The sequence below is a fragment of the Protopterus annectens genome, chromosome 9.part0 (genome assembly GCF_019279795.1).
Source record: "Protopterus annectens isolate FY-2018-M chromosome 9.part0, PAN1.0, whole genome shotgun sequence".
NCBI lineage: Eukaryota > Metazoa > Chordata > Ceratodontiformes > Protopteridae > Protopterus > Protopterus annectens.
In genome coordinates, this window is record NC_056743.1 from 1953193801 (window position 1) to 1953213133 (window position 19333).

General features: G+C 45.5%; 1 long non-coding RNA gene across 1 annotated transcript; it reads left to right on the forward strand.

Annotated features, from left to right (window-relative positions):
• The first annotated feature begins 1617 nt into the window (after window positions 1-1617).
• On the forward strand, window positions 1618-19066 carry LOC122810997. The gene is made up of 3 exons (XR_006366185.1): window positions 1618-1632; window positions 7095-7097; window positions 18980-19066. It is a non-coding gene; the product is annotated as an uncharacterized LOC122810997 (long non-coding RNA).
• Window positions 19067-19333: the final 267 nt, after the last annotated feature.

The following is a 19333-nucleotide window of genomic DNA, read 5'->3' on the forward strand; positions in this document are numbered from 1 at the left end:
GAGATAAGATGATCAGCTTTAACAATTGGCTTAAACACTGGTGTCATTCAAAGGGGATCCAGTGTCTGTCTGCCTGGGATGACATGCTGGACAAGCCACGCTGCCGCAAGGGACGGCTTGCACCTGTCACACCTGGGATTCGGATATTGGCAAAGGCTCTTGCCACCCCATAGTGCCTTTTTAGGCAAGGCTCAAATTCTAAACCTACCACCCTAGAACACAAAAAGGAAAAAACTAAGGGTAATGCTGCTCAATGCCAGAAGTCTAAATCTCAAAATGCACGCACTCGAGGCCCTTCTCAGTATGGAGAACATCGATGTCTGTGCTGTGACAGAAACCTGGTTCAAGGCTCCTGAGAGCACCCCAGCACTATCAGGTTTTACCTCATATCATGCGTTACGTCCACAAAATCCGGACAATACCAAGAAAGGAGGGTATCCATATTCATCAAGGACACCCACACCTCAAGACTGGTGGCAACGACGATGCATCGGAGACCATCCAGGTGCAATTAACCATAGGCAAGACTGCTCTGCAAATTGTAGCATGTTACAGGCCACCCTCACAAACTCAGGAACCTCACATGGCCTTCCTGAAAACACTAGAGGGGATAAATGTATCACCAAACACCATCATACTAGGTGACTTCAATTACCCTAATATAGACTGGGAACACTACTCAAGCCCAAACACCCTAGCCCAAAAGTTCCTGGAATTCATAAACTCAAATGCCATGGAACAACTAGTCACCATCCCCACAAGAGGAGATAACATACTTGATCTCATCATCACGAACACGGGAGCACAATGTTCAACACCGGAGGTGTACCCCTCACTGGTGAGATCTGATCACAAACTAATCTCGCTGGAGGTCCTCATCCCACCCCCACCTGAAATAAAAAAGACCACAGTAAAAAACTTCTCAAAAGCCGACTTCACACTTCTAAAGACTAGTGTGGTCTCCTTTAAGGCCCCCGAGCTGGCGGAAAACAGTACTCAAGCCGCTGAATCACTTACAAATGCCTTCTACCAGCACCTGCAGGACTGCATGGATAAGGCAATCCCAAGCAAAACAAAGACTCTTTGTACCAAAGGCAAGCATCCAGTCTGGTGGACCCCAGCCATAAACAAACTCTACAACAAAAGGAGGAAGCTACTACAAGATAGAGCAAAATCCTTAAAAGGTAAGACACCCTTGATCACTATAAGTAAAAAACTAAGAGCCTCATAAAATCATCCAAAGCAAATTTCGAGAGAAAAATAGCTAAAGACTCAAAAGACAATCATAAGGCCTTCTTTAGCTATGTTAGAAACCTGGGAGGAAACTCCCAGATATGCTCAGAGCTAGTTCAAAATGATGTGAAGATTACTGATCCTACAGACATTGCCAACATACTGGCTGACAGGTTCAGTGCAAACTTCTCCCCTCCCCAAAGGAGAGATATCTATACCAAACGATTGCAGCCCCCAAACATCTCCAGCGCCCAAGTGAGAACTGCTCTCTCCAAAGCAAAAACACAGCATCCATGGGACCTGATGGTGTCCCCGGCTGTGTGCTCCACGAACTCAATGAGGAATTAAACCCACAGCTAGGACAGCTGTTTAATCAAAGTCTTACCTCTGGATCATTACGTGCCAGGAGTGGCGCACTGCAACTGTGGTACCACTTCACAAAGCGGTGCCTCCACCGACCCTGGAAATTACCGACCCATTAGCTTGACAAGCCTTATCTGCAAAGCCATGGAGAGGATCATAATGGACCTCATAAATAAAGACATAGGGAATTTGCAGACTTTGGATCCAACCCAGTTTGGCTTTGTCAAAGGCAGATCATGCCTTCTAAACTTGGTTGACTTTTTTGAAACAGTCACCAAAGCCATTGATGAGGGAAAGGCAGTCCATACAGCCTACCTCGATCTGGCTAAGGCCTTGATACAATACCCCACTCGGGTATCATTGAAAAACTCATCAGCTTAAATGTCAACCCATACATCACAAGATGGGTTGCAAACTGGCTGAGTGACAGAACCCACAGGGTCAGAGTTGCTGGCACCATGTCAGACTCAAAGCCTGTCACAAGTGGTGTCCCACAGGGCTCAGTCCTGGGCCCACTCTTGTTTGGCATCTACTTTTCCGAAGTACAAGCAAACACAGGAGGGTTATGGCTGACAAAGTTTGCAGATGACTGCAAACTGGGCGCCATAGTAGAAAACACATCTGACACAGATATCCTTCAGAAGGGTCTCACAGAAACGGATAACTGGTGCCAGAGCCACGGCCTAAAGTTAAATGCCAAAAATGCATAGTCATACCCTTCGGGAAAAACAAGGTTACCCCTAGCTACCAAATAGGTGGCAATCCACTGAGCACAGAAGAAGTTATCAGGGACCTGGGGACCCAGGTTGATAGTAGTCTGTCATTCGACACCCATGTAGCTAAAGTAGTTAGGAAGACCTTCTACATTGCCCACCTTATCATGAAGGGATTCTCATCTAGATCAAGGGAGGTCATAGTCTCCCTTTACTCATCACTCATCAGACCAATGATTGAGTACAATGCCCCATTCGGAATGTATCTGACCCGACACTTGCAGCAGCTGGAGGCCACAAAGTTCCTCACCAAGAGGATAAAGGGTCTCAAAAATCTGTCCTATGCTGCCCGACTGAAAGAACTCCAGCTCTATTCAGTCGCTTACCGCTTGCTCAGAGGTGACCTTTGCCTAACATACAAGGCCATGTCAAACCCAGATTTGATGAATATGCTTCACCTCAAAAATCTAGATCCATCAGAGCCACAAGGCGGGAGACTTAAACCTTGACACGGCTATTAATAGGACATGCTGGAGGGATAGATTAATCACCCAAAGACTCCCTATGCTGTGGAACAAAATCCCGGTACATGTGAGGCAGAGCACCTCGCTGGCCTTGTTCAAGAGAAATCTTGACCAATGGATGGGAGATCGCAGATATACCCCAGGGATTACCTCAGTGTCACTGCTCGACAGAGGCACAGCAAAATAATGGGTATAGTTCCCCATACTAAAGGGGTGGCGTAAGCCACAAAATGATGGGCTAGGCTTGTAAATGCCCTCGGGCAGATAGCCTAGTATGAACCTATGAACCTATGAACAACTATGATAAAAACAGACAACACCACAGTCATGTGGTATGTAAACAAGCAAGGGGGCACACACTCATACTCCCTTTGCAGATTAGCCATGGCACTGTGGGACACAGCTTTGACCTACCAAATACATAAACCTCAATTCCTGCCAGGAAAACAAAATACATTGGCAGACTAAGCAGAAACCTTATGCATCCTCATGAGTGGAAACTAAATCCACAAGTCTTCAGCATGATAGAGAAATGGGGGAGCCCAGACATAGATCTGTTTACCTCTCCTCAAAATTATCAGTTGAAAAGATTCTACACAAGGACTTCTCACAGACAAGCAGGGAAAGTGGAAGCCCTATCCTTCAGTTGGAAAAACCTGTCAGTTTGCGCCTTTCCTCCTCTGCCTCTTCTCCCCAAGGTCCTCCTAAAAGTCAGATAAGAGAAACCAAAGATGATGCTAATTGCCCTGGACTGGCCCTGCCAGTACTGGTACCCAATCCTAAGGAACTTGTCTGAATACCCAGCTTGGACCTTACCTCAGACCTCAACTACTGTCCCAGCAAAACAATCAGATCCTGCACAATCAGCTACAGACATTGAACCTGGCAGCATGGCTGATCATGTAGATGTTCATCATGTTTCACTGTGGCAGTCATTACACTTGGGTTATCCTGCTGGCAGGCAACCTGCAGTCAGCCTGAATTCCAAAGTCCTGGTCTGGCGTCTGTTGCTGTCACCTCTTCCCTGACGTCAGTGTGCCAGGGGTGTAAAAGATGCAGCTGATGCCATTTTCTTCAGTCTTTCTTGCTGCGCGATGTCCGAAGCAAAAGCAGTTTGCAAGTGCTGGTCAGCCGACTCCTGAGATTTTCAAAACCGAATTTCAGATCCAAAGTCTTCATTAAAGCTAAGTACCCCATTGGGGAAACTTTTTTCTGCCCAGACCGATGTCAGGAAAAAGTTAACAATTGTATTTCTTGTGGGAAGCAAATACCTCATAAGGATTTTCATTCTTACTGTATTCCTTACCTATTCTCACTTTTGCAGGCCTTCATGGCCCTTGGGCCTTCAGCCTCAACCCCCTCTACTCTGCCTTTATTGAGCCCTAGGCCTGCTTCTGCTACTTCCCTTCCACCCATGACTTCTCAGGTTAGGGAGGAAGAGCATGATTCTTCCTTTTCCTCAGAGAACTCCATTTCTTACATATCTCAGATTGCCTCTCCCCAGGAGTATTAGTCCCCTGATGAAGAATCTGTAAAATGGGATCCCCCCCTGAGGATATTACCTTTGGGGGGACCATCACCAAAATGAAAGATTACTTCAAATAGGATACTTCCAAATGGCTGACACCCAAAAGAGGTACTTTGAGCTGCTTCAAGTGGAATTGGCCTCCCCTTTAGCAGTCCCTCCAGTGCTTCCTGCTTACTTGGCTGCCTTTAATTCAGCTTCTAAGGCCCCAGAGTCCCAGCCTCTGGCCCCCAAGTGCCCAGACTGCTTCTATAAAGTGCCAGTGGAGCAGAAATTCTTAGTTAAACCTCCCCTGGCTGACCCAGCTGTTGCCACTGCTCCTGATAAACATTCCAGGCTACTGCCTTCCACCTCCCTCCTACCCACTATGCATGGATAGGATGAAAAAGAAAGTTTACACATCCTCTACTTTGGCATTCAGAGCCATAAATTATCAGACCCACATGACTAAATATGCTCTAGACTTAGTCTCAGGCCTTCTCCATGCTGGCCTCTATGCCTGACAGTCCCATTTAAGGCTGACTTGGCCTCCAAACTGTTCTTGGCTCAGCAAGTAGTCAGGCACTCAAATGCAGCTATGATGCTGCGGAAACATCTGTCCGCTCTGCAGCATCTGCTTCTGTCCTTAGGAGGTACTCCTGGCTAAGACTGCAGAATCTACCTGAGGATGTAAAGTCCAAAGTCTTGGACACCCCCCTGGATCACAACTTCCTCTTTGGGAAATCATCTTAAGATCTCTTCAAAAATCTGCAGGAAAAAAGTAAATTATAGATCATCAAGCACCTGCTGGTGTCACCCATTTCCAAATACTACAGGAACTACCCTGCTAAAACCACTTTTGTAAGGCACAACCCCCCCTTTAGCCAGCTGCCCCCTCTTCCAGGTCTAGAAGATGGGCAAGGGGGCCTTCTTCGTCAAGACATAATGTACCACCTCTTCAACCCAGGCAACCCTTTCAGGATAGAGGAGGTCCCAATAATGCATGACTGCCTGGCCCACCTTCCACTCTGTGCACGCCTTCTGCACGGTCTCCCACTCTGGCAAGCCATCACCACAGATCAATGGGTCTTTTCCATTATCCAAAAAAAGGGTACTTTCTATCCTGGAAAGAAACACCACCCACGAGAAGTATTCCTTTTCCCCACAAAAAACAAATTAATCTCCTACCACAAGTCTTGTCAGAACTTCTAAAGCTAGGCACCATAGAACCTGTCCCCAGGACAGGAAAGAAAGGGATTCTACTCTCTCATGTTCTTCGTGTTTCACTGCTGCAGTCATTACATTTGGGTAATCTACTGGCAGGTTGTCCTCAGTCGGCCTGAATAACAGTCTTGGGTCCTACGTCGGTTGCGGTCTCCTCTTCCATGACGGGTATAAAACATGCAGCTAATATTTTAATCTGTCTTTCTTGCTGTGCAGTACATGAAGGAGAAGCAGTTCGCAAGTGCCGGTCTGCAGACTCCTGAAATTTTCGTTTCGGTTTCAGAACCGAAGTCTTCAAACTAAATCTAAGTACCCCATTGGGGAAACTTTTTCTTGCTTCTTACCGATGTCAGTAAAAGTTAATAATTGTATTACTTGTGGGAAGCAAATGCCTCATAAGGATTTTCATTTGTACTGTATTCCATGCATGGGCCCTTATTACAACGTGCTTTGCTGTCGGTTTTGTGCTAAATTTAACCAATTCACTATTAAGCGTCTGTATATTTTTGCTTCTAAATATTTTGGTTCAAGACTTAACTATCCTGAAATGTCTGTTAGCAATCTGACTACACAAAAAACACAAGGAAAGAGAGACAGACCGTCGAGGTCCAAAGCCGACTACGAAGCTTCTCCTAAGCCATTCGCCGGTTTGCCGGTACTCAGGCGCTTTCGCAGCCCCTGATGCCTGCTACTTTTGAGTCACAGGCCTCTACCGAGACCCATTCGGAGTCCAGTATGCCTTGAGATTCTGCAAGTATTGAACCCGTGGATGTGTCTCCCTTGGATGGGTCCGGAGCCGCTGAGCAGGCACCGTCTTCTGACGGTGTTTTCAGGCCTCCGAATTTGAATATTAAACCAACGCCATCATCAAAAACAAGGCCAAAACCAACGTCTATGTCTTAAAACCGATGCATGAGCCATGTGCTCAGTCCCCTATGCCTAAAAAAAATGATCAAAGTGACTGAGGATTTAATTACCTTGATCAGGGGTTCCCAACCCCTCCCCCTCCCACTCCCACTAAGAGGCCTAGGCAGGGCACTGATTATGAATCTTCAGATCAGGTTTCCATTTCTTCTGATTCCTCTTCTGATCAGGAATTTTCTATTCCACCTTATGAGGACTCTGATGCAGAGGAAATCCATCCATTCGGCTGCTCCTCCTGAGGATTACTCTTTTGGAGAGACTTTGCATACTTTAAGGGAACATTTTCACTGGGAGAGTCAGGACTTCTCAGAATCTAAAAAGAGGCTTAGGGATTTTCTTCTTCCTCAGCATAGGCCTTTGGCAATACCTCCTGTATTAGACATTGTTGATGTGTTCTCGGAATAAAGCATGGCTCCTGATTCCCTGCCTCCGACTCCTAGTAAGCCAGACAGATGTTACAGGGTTCCTGACTCCCACAAATTTATTTTCAAAAATCCTGCTGTTGACCCTGAAACTATTTCTCAGGGTCCCAAGGGTGTTAAGGCTTCTACAGCCAAAAATCCTTCCCCTTCCGATAGAGATTCCAGGGCGCTGGATAGATGGGGAAAGAAGGTTTATATGTCTGCAACTTTGGCAATCAGGGCTTTAAACTGCCAGTTTCATATGCTAAAATATCAACAGCATGTTATGGGCTTACTGAAACAAAAAATGATGATTTCTGATTGTATGGAACATAGTTACAGGATTTATTGCATTCAGCAGAATTGGAAAGCATACTTTACAATGTGGTTTTGATTCCTTGGAGGCTTCTTGCAAGGCCGCTGTAACTGGATCTGTGATAAGAAGGCATGCCTGGCTCAAGGAGCAAAATCTTCCTGATCATGTTAAAGCTAAATTGTTGGATGCCTCTTTATAGCAGGGACAGTCTGATGATAAGGCAGAAGAGGTTTTAAAGAAAATGGAAGACAAAGTTAAATCTATGCAAACTGTAAAAGATTTCTTGCAAGTGCAGCCACCCAGGTTCAGTAGACACTGTCCTACTAAGAATTGGTCCTTTCCTTTGTCCAACAGAGGCACTCAGGGGAACCCAGATGCTCCAAAGTCTCCAGATATCAATCACAAGGATCTTACAGGTCAAAGCAATGGGGTGCCTCCACCTCCAAATCAGGAGGTAACAAAAGCACAGCCCTACAGTAAATAGTCTCAATGACTTTCCTTTAATTTCCACACATTGCCAGTTCCAAACGGATGGCCAGATCTGCCACCAAACCAGTGGGCAGAGGCCCAGAAACAAGTCATGTCCCTCATGGATATGGGAGCTATTCAACCAGTGCCAGAAAAGAAAAAAAGACAAGGATTTTATTCAAGACTTTTCCTGGTACCCAGAAAAGATAAATCATGTCGTCCAATTCTGGACTTATCAATTCTAAATACGTTCTTGGACAGTCCAAAATTCAAAATGCTGACTTTACAACAGCTATTGCCTATGCTAGGCAAGAATGCCTGGTTGGTAACTCTAGACTTGAGGCATACCTGCATATTCCAATAAGGGAATCTTGCAGAAGATACCTCCGATTCAAAGCAGGCTTTTTGCATTACCTGTTCTCTGCGCTGCCCTTTGGCTTATCCACTGTGCCCAGGGTCTTTACCAAGTACCTGGCACCAGTAATTGTATTTTGCAAGCAAAGAAACATTCAAATTTATCCTTACTTGGACGATTGTCTCATTCAGGCAGAGGACAAGAACATTCTTCACCATCTGGCGTTTGTAAAAAGGCTTCTAGCATGCCTAGGGTACACCATAAACGAAAAGAAATCACAACTGGTACCCGCTGAAATAATTTCATTCCTGGGTGCAAGCTTGAATACAACTGCCCAGATGGCTTACCTCACGCCAGACAAACAAATTCAATTCACAACATACTTCAAACAAGTGGCAACAAAAAACCCAGCTATCTGCAAGACAAATTCTGCAGGCTTTGGGGTTCATGGCATCCTACTAATTTCATATGCGTGACTGCATATGAGGAAACTTCAATCCTGTCTAAAAAGCTTATGGAGTCAACATTGACACAGCCTGGAAACGATGATTCCTCTCATTCCCTGCCTGCAACAGGAGTTTCTTTGGTGGGCAGAGGCATGTCACCAAAACAAGGGACAGTCATTCACTCTACCCTGCCACCCAAACCTTAACTACAGACGCATCAGACTATGCTTGGGGGGAGCCCATCTGGCAGGGAGATGCATTCAGGGCAAATGGAGCCCAAACCAAATGCATCTACATATCAACCAGAAAGAAATGCTAGCTGTTCAGAATGCTCTGACAGCCTTCAAGGACTCCCTTCATCCAGGGCAGCTACTGTTAAAGACTGACACCACAGTTATGTGGTAAAAAAAACAAGCAGGGGGGTACCCACTCCTACCCACTTTTCAGACTAGCCATGGCCTTGTGGAACACATCCTTGACTTACCAAATGCATCTTCAAGCTCAATTCCTGCCATGAAAGCAAAATACTGTGGCAGACAATCTAAGCAGAAATCTTATGGAACCGCACAAATGGAAACTGGATCCACATCTTTACCATGTTACCACAAAAATGGTGGAGCCCAGACATAGATCTATTTGCCTCTCCCCAAAACTTTCAGTTGGACAAATTCTGCACAAGAACTCGTCACAAAAAAGCATGGAAAGTGGATGCTCTATCCTTCAGCTGGAAAAACCTATAGGACTATGCCTTTCCCCCTCTGCCTCTACTCTCCAAGCTCTTACTAAAAGTCAGAAAAAAACAAAAATGATTCTAATTGCTCTGGACTGGCCTCCCCAACACTGGTACCTGCTTCTAAGGAACATGTCACACCTTCCTCTGTGGTACTTGCCTGAAACACCTCACCTATTGTCTCAGCAGAACTATCAAATTTTGCACACTTAGCTACAAACTCTGAATCTTGCAGCATGGCTAATCAACTAATTTCACCAGCTACATCTCTCAGTAAACCTGTGATGGATTTCATTTTGGAGGCCAAAAGGCCTAGTACTAGAAAATCTTATGCTGATAAATGGAGAGATTCTGTGCTTGGAACCAAGCATAAGGAAATAGACACAGCAAAGCCCAATATTCCTCAGATTTTGCAATATTTAACTGAGATGCTTCACAAGGGCCTGTCTTTTTCTTTTATAAAAATACATGCCTCTGCCATCTCGGCTCATTACAAAACAGAGCTTCCCCTCTTTTCTCATCCCCTGCTAAAATAGTGCCCCAGATGGGCCAAAAATGTAAGGCCTCCCAGACGAGCGCCAACTTCTGCATGGGACCTCAATTTTGTGCTGGAAAAAGTCACCCTACCTCCTTTTGAACCAGCAGCTACTGCAGATATAAAATTTCTTTCTTGGAAGACAGCCTTTCTTTTGGCAGTCACTTCAGCTAGAAGGGTTTCAGAACTACATGTGCTCATGGCAGTGGAGTCTTGTATTATATTTTACCCGGACAGGGTGGCCCTTAGGACCAATCTTTTTATGCTTAAGGTGGTATCTAGTGTGGCTCTTAACCAGACCATTCACCTGCCAACTTTTTTCCCAAATCCGCAGAACAAGAGGGAGCTGATTCTGCATTCATTGGATGTACACAGACAACTAAGATTCTACTTAAACAGGACAAAATCTCTAAGAAAGTCTCAGCAGCTGCTGGTAGCATTTGCTGCAGGATCAGAGGGGAAGGCTGTATGAAAGCAGACTATTTCTAAATGGATAAGCCATTGCATTCCATTGCATAACGGCCTGCCCCCCTACACCTTCCACAAAGACAGTCACCCTGTGGACCAATCCCTCCTTTATGCCCAAGGTGGTCAATGACTTGTCTCTAAACTAGTCTGTCCACTTAACCACTTTTTCCCTCCCCCACTAATGAAGGGGAGAGGATACTGTACTCCTTGGATGTGCACAGGCAACTTAGATTCTACCTGGACAAAACCAGAACCATTAGGAAATTTAACCAGCTTTGTCTCCTTTCATCCCAGAGCCCTGGGCAAAGCAGTCTTCAAACCATCGCTTGCTGGATCAGGAAAACTATTTGTCTGTTACACTTACCATGGAAAAGACCTTCCAGTGGGAGTAAAGGCCCATTCCACTAGGGCGGTGGCCACCTCCAAGGCATTCATGAGAGGTATGGACACTGCATCTATCATGGAAGCAGCCACTTGGTCCACTATTCACACTTTCACCAAACATTATAAACTGGACCAAGTTTCCAGAGCTAGGGCAGGATTCGCTAGGGCCATCCTACAGGGCTTTATAGAATCCTCTTCAGCATCCACCTCCCTTTCATGCAACTAAACTGTGGTACTCTCCCACAACTGGAGTACTGCAACACAGAAATAGAAGGACATAGAATAGTTGTGTAAACTTTTACCATAACCATAGATGTTCTCTTTCATGTTGCAGTATTTGCAGTATTCCTTCCCACCCACCATTACCCTTCTATACTTGCTCCTTTAGTCCCAACTAAGTCCTGGATCTAATTAATCTACTAAGTGACACCAAGGCCACACACCTGTCCCCACTGGCATCCCTCCTGCTGGGCCTTCCTCTCTACTTGCTGGCCTTCATGTTCTGAGGATTGTGCTTGCAGACATCACATATAAGGCCTCTGGTTTATGGCCCTACGTGTGACGTTCCACACAGCTGCAGCAGCCAAGCTGAAGCTTTTGTATAGGAGCCGACATACTAGTCACCTGAGAGCAGGAAATCCCACAACTGGAATACTGCAACATGGAAGAGAAGGACATCTATGGTTATTGTAAGATTTTTCACCAGTATTCTTTACTTCTGCTAGAAGGGTTTCTGAACTGCAGGCACTCATGGTAGTGGAAACTTTCCTAATCTTTTACCCAGTCAGTCTCTCACTCAACTAACCTGTCCTTTTTATGCACAAGGTGGTGACAAACACCTCCTTAAATCAAGCAATACATCTGCCTACCTACTTCCCCAAACCACAAAACAAAGGGGAAAGGATTATTCATTCCTTACATGTGCATGTATGGCTCCTTTACTATCCTGACAGAACATTTGAGGTATTCAGATCAGCTGTTTGTAGGCTTTGCCACTGGTTCTGAAGGGAAACCAATTTCCAAGCAAATCTTCTCTAAATGGTTCTCACTGCATCTCCTTTTGTTGCAGCAATCATGGTAAGAAGCCCCCTGATAGGGCAACTGCTGCCTCTAGTGCCTTCTAAGTTGTGTTCCAGGCTGTTGATGTCAAGGTCCATCTAAGGGGTTCCTACCTTCAGGGGACAAGAAAAAACTGAGCTCATGACACTGGCTGACTTGCCTTGTATCCAGGCATATTGACATCGGTCAGGGCGTCTGCCAGCTGTTGGAGGGGGGAGATATTTCCCTGGATTTGGACCAACCAAGGGCTTCCAAGTCAGGAAATCTCAAGTCATGACTGCAACAGTGTGATTACACAGGCATTTACATTTATTGTAAGTATACACAACTGTACTTTTTTACTTGCCTTTTGTTACACTCCTCATGGGAAGTAAACACATGGCATTGTCAGGGCTGGTTTCACAAGGGCTAAGCCAAGCTATTGCAGCATTCCTGAAAGGTTCAATTACTCCGTCCTTGAAGTGGCTACTTTGTCTTTTGTGCACACCTTCATCAAACACTAACTACCACCTTGTTGCTATATCCAGCGCCGGGTTTGCCTTTGTCATCCTGCAGAGCCTGATATCCCTGACTCTGTGCTTTTCAACCATCTAGTAACATAGGATGTTCTTCTTGTTTCACTGTTGCAGTCATTACATTTGGCAGGTTGCCCTTAGTCTGCCTGAATATCAAAGTCTTGGGTCCTGTGTCTGTTGCCGTCTCCTCTTCCATGATGTCAGGTCTTCAGGGGTATAAAACATGCAGCCGATGCCATAATTGTAGACGTTTGAGTAGATCAGTGTTGCAGTACCCTCTCCTTCCCTCCTATCCCTTTATTCTGCTCTTGAGCCTGAGGTAGGCACAGTGCCTGTCACCTTCCTTCAAAGTGCCATTAGGTTTAGTGAGGCAGGTCATGCTTTACCTGGGATCAATTGAACTTTAGCACATCTGGCAAGAAAATTCTGAAGATGGTGTAAGCCAATGACCCTTTTATATCTCCACTGTCCTGATATCTGTCAACTGGGGGATAGTGAAAGACTTGTGATGCAGGCCATAGGCTTCTGAATAGCAGGAAGGCACTGGACTTGGTACTGAAACATTGATCTAGTTGAGCATTAGCAGTTATGGTAGGTTGTCTGCATGTAACATTCTGATTTTACCAAAGCTTATTAGAGGAAGTACTGGAATGTCAAGACTGAATGACTTAATATGCAAACTTGCTTATGCTGAGTCCAGGATTGCTGTTCCTTGGAATATTCCTTTACTCTGAAGTATGTAGATCTCAAAGTTGGTATGTTTAGTACAAATTGATCAACATTTGCTGATGTTCATCGTGCATACAGCTGCAGTAATCACAGATGGGTTTTCTGCCGTCAGGCGGGTCCTCGGTCGGCCGAATTCCAAAGTCTAGGTCCGGCGTCGGTTGTTGTCGCTTTCTTTCCTGACGTCAGTGTGACAGGGGTATATAAGACACAGCCGACACCATATTCTCCAGTCTTTTTTGCCGCGCGGTGCCCGAAGCAGAAACAGTTCGCAAGTGCCGGTTGGCCAGCTCCTGAAATTACGAATAATTGGAAACCGAAGTCTTCTTTAAAGCTAAGTACCCCGTTGGGGAAACTTTTCTTGCCTCAGACCGATGTCAGACAAAGTTAACAGTTGTATTTCTTGTAGGAAGCAAATACCGCATAAGGATTTCCATTCCCTCTGCATACCTTGTTTAGGCCCAGACCACGACGTCTCGGCCTGTCACTTTTGCGCTACTTTCAATAAACGCACTATTAAGCGTCGGGTGGAGTTCGCCCAGAACTTTTTTGTTAAAACCTTTGATTATAAAATGTCATCGGATACTCCGACTACCGTTTTGTCCAAAAAACACAAGGACAAAGGCCAACACGCGAGGCCCGTGGTCTCCACCGACACCACGCCAAAACCGGCTACACGTGGTCCGGTTCTCAGCGAGGTGCCTATGCAGCTCCTGACTACTGACGACACTTCTTTGGCGGTGTCCTCTGTACCCGAGACCGCAGGTACCTCGGCCCTTACCCAGACTACAACCACCGAAGCCACTGTGAGTGTTGAGCCTCCTAATGTGGATAGGTCCACTTCCACCCATGGTGTTTTTAGACCCTCATCTTCCTTCTCCATTAAGGCCTTTACTAATTCCAAATCAGCCATGCATCCCAAGAGGCCTGTTGCACAGGGCCCATCTCCAGGCCCCATGCCTAAAAAGCAGATGCTAAAAATGGCTGAGGATTTAATTACTCTTATCAGGGGTTCCCAGCCCCCTCCAGACAAGAGACCCCAAGTGGAGGAAGCTTCTCCCTCTTCTGACCAGGATTCCATTTTTTCAGAACATTCTGATGAAGAGGAACACTTGTACTCCCCTTTTGAAGATTCGGATGCTGAGCAGTCCATTCCTTCTGTATCTCCCCCAGAGGATTTCTCTTTTGGGGAAACCTTGCACACCTTGAGGGAACACTTCCATTGGGAAGGCCAAGACTTTTCTGATTCCAAGAAAAGACTTAGGGAATTTCTTTTGTTACCTCAGCACAGACCTCTGGCGATACCTCCTGTCTTGGACATACTTGATGATGTTTACTTGGAGGCTTGCCTAAATCCGGATTCCCTGCCTCCTGCCCCAGTCAAGCCTGATAGGTACTACAGAGTTTCTACCTCTCACCAATTTCTTTACAAAAGCCATAATGCTGACCCTGAAACCATTTCTCAAGTCCCCAAGGGAATGAAGGCCTCTACTGCTAAGAATCCACTACCTTCCAAAAGAGAGTCTAGATCCTTAGAAAGGTGGGGAAAAAAGATATATACCTCAGCCACCCTAGCCATGAGGGCCTTAAATTGTCAGTTCCATATGCTTAAATATCAGCAGTTTCTGTTATCACAATTAAGAAATAAAATGTCTCAACCTGAACAACCAGATTTGAAGGAGTTGCAGGATATGATGCATAGTGCAGAACAAGTGGGTAAACACACCTTACAATGTGGCTATGATGCCCTAGAGGCCTCAAGTAGAGCTGCTGTGACAGGATCAGTCATTTGTAGACATGCCTGGCTTAGAGAACAAACCTTGCCTGACCATGTTAATGCTAAGCTACTAGATGCTCCTTTACAAAAGGATGTACTATTTGATACTAATGCTGAGGAGATACTACGGAAAATGGAAGAAAAAGCTAAATCTATGCAAACTGTCAAAGCTTTTCTACAGGTTCAACCACCATGTTTTAGCAGAAATTGGCCTGCAAAGAACTGGTCCTTTCCAGCCACGGACAAGCCACAAAGAGGTAGATACAGGCGCACAAGGGGCAGAGGACAACCTCAAGGATCATATAGAGGCAGACAATGGCAAACACCAGCAACAAGAGGTGGCGAAGACAGTGCACAGCAATATAGGAAACAAACCCAATGACTTCCCCCTTTCCATGCCAAGCAAGTCTCAGCTGGCAGCACCCTTGGGAGGAAAGCTGGCATTATTTACAAGAAATTGGCATATCACAACAGACAAATGGATCCTGGACATTATAAACAGAGGCTACAGATTTCACTTTCACACTTTTCCAAAAATGAAAGGCATACCGAACCTGCCACACAATCAAAGGGCAGAGGCTCAAATACAAATTTCAAAGCTTATGGCCATGAAAGCTATTCAAGAGGTACCTACTCACGAACAAGGTCAAGGGTTTTATTCCAGACTTTTTCTGGTACCAAGGAAAGGAACCGACTGGAGACCCATTTTGGACTTATCCATCCTAAACACATTTCTACTTGTACCAAAATTCAAGATGCTCACATTACAGCAGCTTCTTCCCATGCTGGGCAAGGAGTTTTGGCTGGTAACATTGGACCTCAAGGAGGCATACCTGCATGTCCCAATCAGACAAAGCTGCAGAAGATACCTCAGATTTCTTGCAGGTTCAATCCACTATCAATTCTCTGCATTGCCCTTTGGCTTATCTACTGCCCAGAGTATTCACGAAATGCCTGGCATCAGTAATTGCCTACTGCAGACTTCAAGGGATACAAATTTACCCTTATTTGGACGACTGCCTGATCCAAGCGGACAACAAGCACCTACTTCTGGAACATCTGGCTTATGTAACACGGTTATTGAATTCTCTGGGATACACAGTCAACAAGGAGAAATCCAGGCTAACACCATCTCAGAAAATAACTTTCCTGGGTGCCAACTTGGACACAAACACCCAGATGGCCTATCTTACGCCAGAAAAACAAGGGCAACTAACTCATTACTTCAAAATACTAGCAAAATGTACCAGGCTCACTGCAAGGAAAATCCTGCAGGCTCTGGGCTTCATGGCATCTTGCATTCTTCTAATCCCATGTGCAAAGTTGCATATGAGGAAACTTCAATGGTACCTAAAAAACCTATGGTCTCAACACAGCCACAGTTTGGAAACAAGAATACCAATAATTCCATGTTTGCAAAAGGAATTTCTATGGTGGGCCCAAGCATGCCAAACAAACACAGGTCTTCCATTCTGCAAGCCTCAAGCAAATCAAGTCATCACAACAGACGCCTCAGACTACACCTGACAGGTGCATTCAGGGCAAATGGTCCCAAAAGGAAAAACACCTTCACATCAATCAAAAAGAAATGCTAGCAGTGATAAATGCAATTACAATTTTCAAGGAGCTCCTGCATCCAGGGCAATTATTGATAAGAACAGACAACACCACAGTAATGTGGTGCATAAACAAACAAGGTGGAACACATTCATACCCCCTGTGCAGGCTAGCCATGTCGCTTTGGAACTTGGCTCTGGAATGGCAAATCGATCTTCAAGCACAGTACTTGCCAGGATTGGAAAACACGCTGGCAGACAATCTAAGCAGAAATATGACAGATCCACATGAATGAAAGTTGCATCCTCAAATGTTTACAAAGATAATCCAAGCGTGGGGAAGACCAGACATAGATCTCTTCGCCTCCCACAGGAACCATCAATTGAAAAAGTTCTGTTCAAGGACCTTTCATCCAAAGGCCTGGAGAGTGGACGCCCTTTCTTTCAGTTGGGTAACATGGACAGTTTACGCTTTCCCACTTTTGCCTCTTCTGCCCAAGGTGCTCTTGAAAGCAAGAGCAGACAGACCGAAGATGATACTGATTGCTCCAGACTGGCCAAGACAACACTGGTACCCACTCCTGAGGAGCCTAACACATACTCCTCCCTGGACCCTACCTCTAATGCCTCTTCTACTGACTCAGCACAGCTGCAAAACTCTTCACAGTCAGCTGAAAACTCTCAATCTGGCTGCATGGAAAATTCCTTAACACCACAACAGACCCTACTCTCCAAAGAGGTGCAGGATGTCATTTTGGAGGCCAGAAGGCCATATACTAGAAAGGCTTACTCCGCAAAATGGAAACGTTTTTGCGCTTGGAATGAGAAAAAAGGCCAGGATCCTAGAAAACTGAATTTGTCTCAGATATTACAGTATCTAGCTGAGCTGTTGAACAGTGGACTTTCATTTTCCTCCATCAAAATTCATGCCTCAGCCATTTCTGCAGAATACAACACTGATCCACCCTTATTCTCACCCACTTTTAAGGCAGTTCCTCAGAGGAGCTAAGAATATACGACCTCCAAGGAAACGACCAATACCAGCCTGGGATCTTAACTACATTCTAGAAAAATTAACATTACCTCCCTTTGAACCAGCTGCCTGTACAGATTTGCAATATTTGTCCTGGAAAACAGCCCTCCTTCTGGCCATTACCTCAGCTCATAGGGTTTCGGAACTACAAGCCCTCATGGCTGTGCAGCCCTTTCTCATCTTCCATCAGGACAGGGTTTCCCTACGAACCAACTCTTCATTTATGCCTAAGGTAGTATCCAGGGTAGCTTTAAATCAGGCCATACACTTACCTACCTTTTACCCCAATCCTCAAAACAAAGGGGAAAGGCTGCTACATTCCTTAGACATCCATAGACAGCTACATTACTATTTGGACAGAACACAGCCCTTCAGGAAATCACAACAACTTTTTGTGTCCTATGCTGTAGGAGCTCAAGGGAAGCCAATTTCCAAACAGACAATTTCAAAATGGATAGGCCATTGCATACGGTTTTGCTACTCCTTTCATGGCAAACCTGTTCCTACAGGCATCAGATCCCACTCCACAAGGGCCATAGCTACCTCTACAGCCTTCCTCAGAGGAGTCCCTACCAAAGATATTTTGGAGGCAGCCACTTGGAGTTCTGTGCATACCTTCACAAAACACTACCACCTGCCTTTATATTCCAAAACTAGAGCAGGCTTTGCCACTGCTGTGTTGCAGGGCATTCTGGCTGCTCCCAGTTCCACCTAGTGCCTACCACCCTGTGCGTAGCTTTGGGATTCTACCCATCTGTGATTACTGCAGTTGTATGCACGATGAACAAGTTTTGTACCTACCATAAATGTAGATGTTCGAGTGCTAATACAGCTGCAGTACAGGTTTCCCTCCCTCCGTCCCCTCTTGGTAAAGGCCTAGTGGCTAACACCTCCTCATACAACCTAATTTGGGTTATCCTTCTATGGTGTATTTGCTTGCAACTACTGTTTTTTGATTATATTTCATTGCTTGACTGTATATATATATATATATATATATATATATAATGTATGTATTGCCTTCCTTCTGGGGGCACCTGACATCTGGGGCAAGAAAGACTGAAGAATATGGCGTCAGCTGTGTCTTATATACCCCTGTCGCACTGACGTCAGGAAAGAAAGCGACGACAACCGACGCCGGACCTAGACTTTGGAATTCGGCCGACCGAGGACCTGCCTGACGGCAGAAAACCCATCTGTGATTACTGCAGCTGTATTAGCACTCGAACATCTACATTTATGGTAGGTACAAAACTGTACTTTCTCCTGTGCATGACTTTTGGCACCATGTGTGTCTGGTACAAGTCTTGACATTTCAGTAATGAGCCATTTAGTGGAGACTGCTAAGGCTTAAAGCAAGCAAGACCACCCCCCAGACTCAAGTCACCGACAGCACTGCCCCCCGACTCAAGTCACTGACAGCACTGCACCCCCCCCCCTTGTTTAACTGATTAAGCAAGAGGCCCGAGTATTGTCTGGGCCAGCCTTAGTTCCTACATTTATAGTAGGAACCTTCTCTTTCATATCTGTTATGGTATGGATATAGCTCACTTATGGTATGTATTCACACAAATATTTCTGTTGACTGTTTCTTGAACATCTGAGCACTAAGCCTGTATGTTTGTGTTTGTTTTAATGAGGCAGTTTGTGAGTGAGAATATATGCATTTTCTCTCAGTTCATCTTTGTATTTTCCTAGCTCTTAATCTTGTGGCTTTTTTTTCAGGTTACACTCTCTCAAACTACAGCTCTCCAGGAAACCAAGGCTATGGTCCAACACAGTCAACACAGGGTAGTTATGGACGAGGAGAACACAGATGTTCATCGTGTTACCCTGCTGCAGTCATCACACTTGGGTTATCCTGCCATCAGGCGGTCCCGCAGTCCGCCCGAATTCCAAAGTCTTGGTCCGCCGTCGGTTGCTGTCGCTTCTTCCCTGACGTCAGTGCGCCAGGGGTATATGAGGCATCTGACGCCATTTTCTTCAGTCTTTCCTGCCGCGCGGTGCCCGAAGCAGAAGCAGTTCGCAAGTGCCGGTTGGCCGACACCTGAGATTTTCGATTTGAATTTCAGTCCAAAG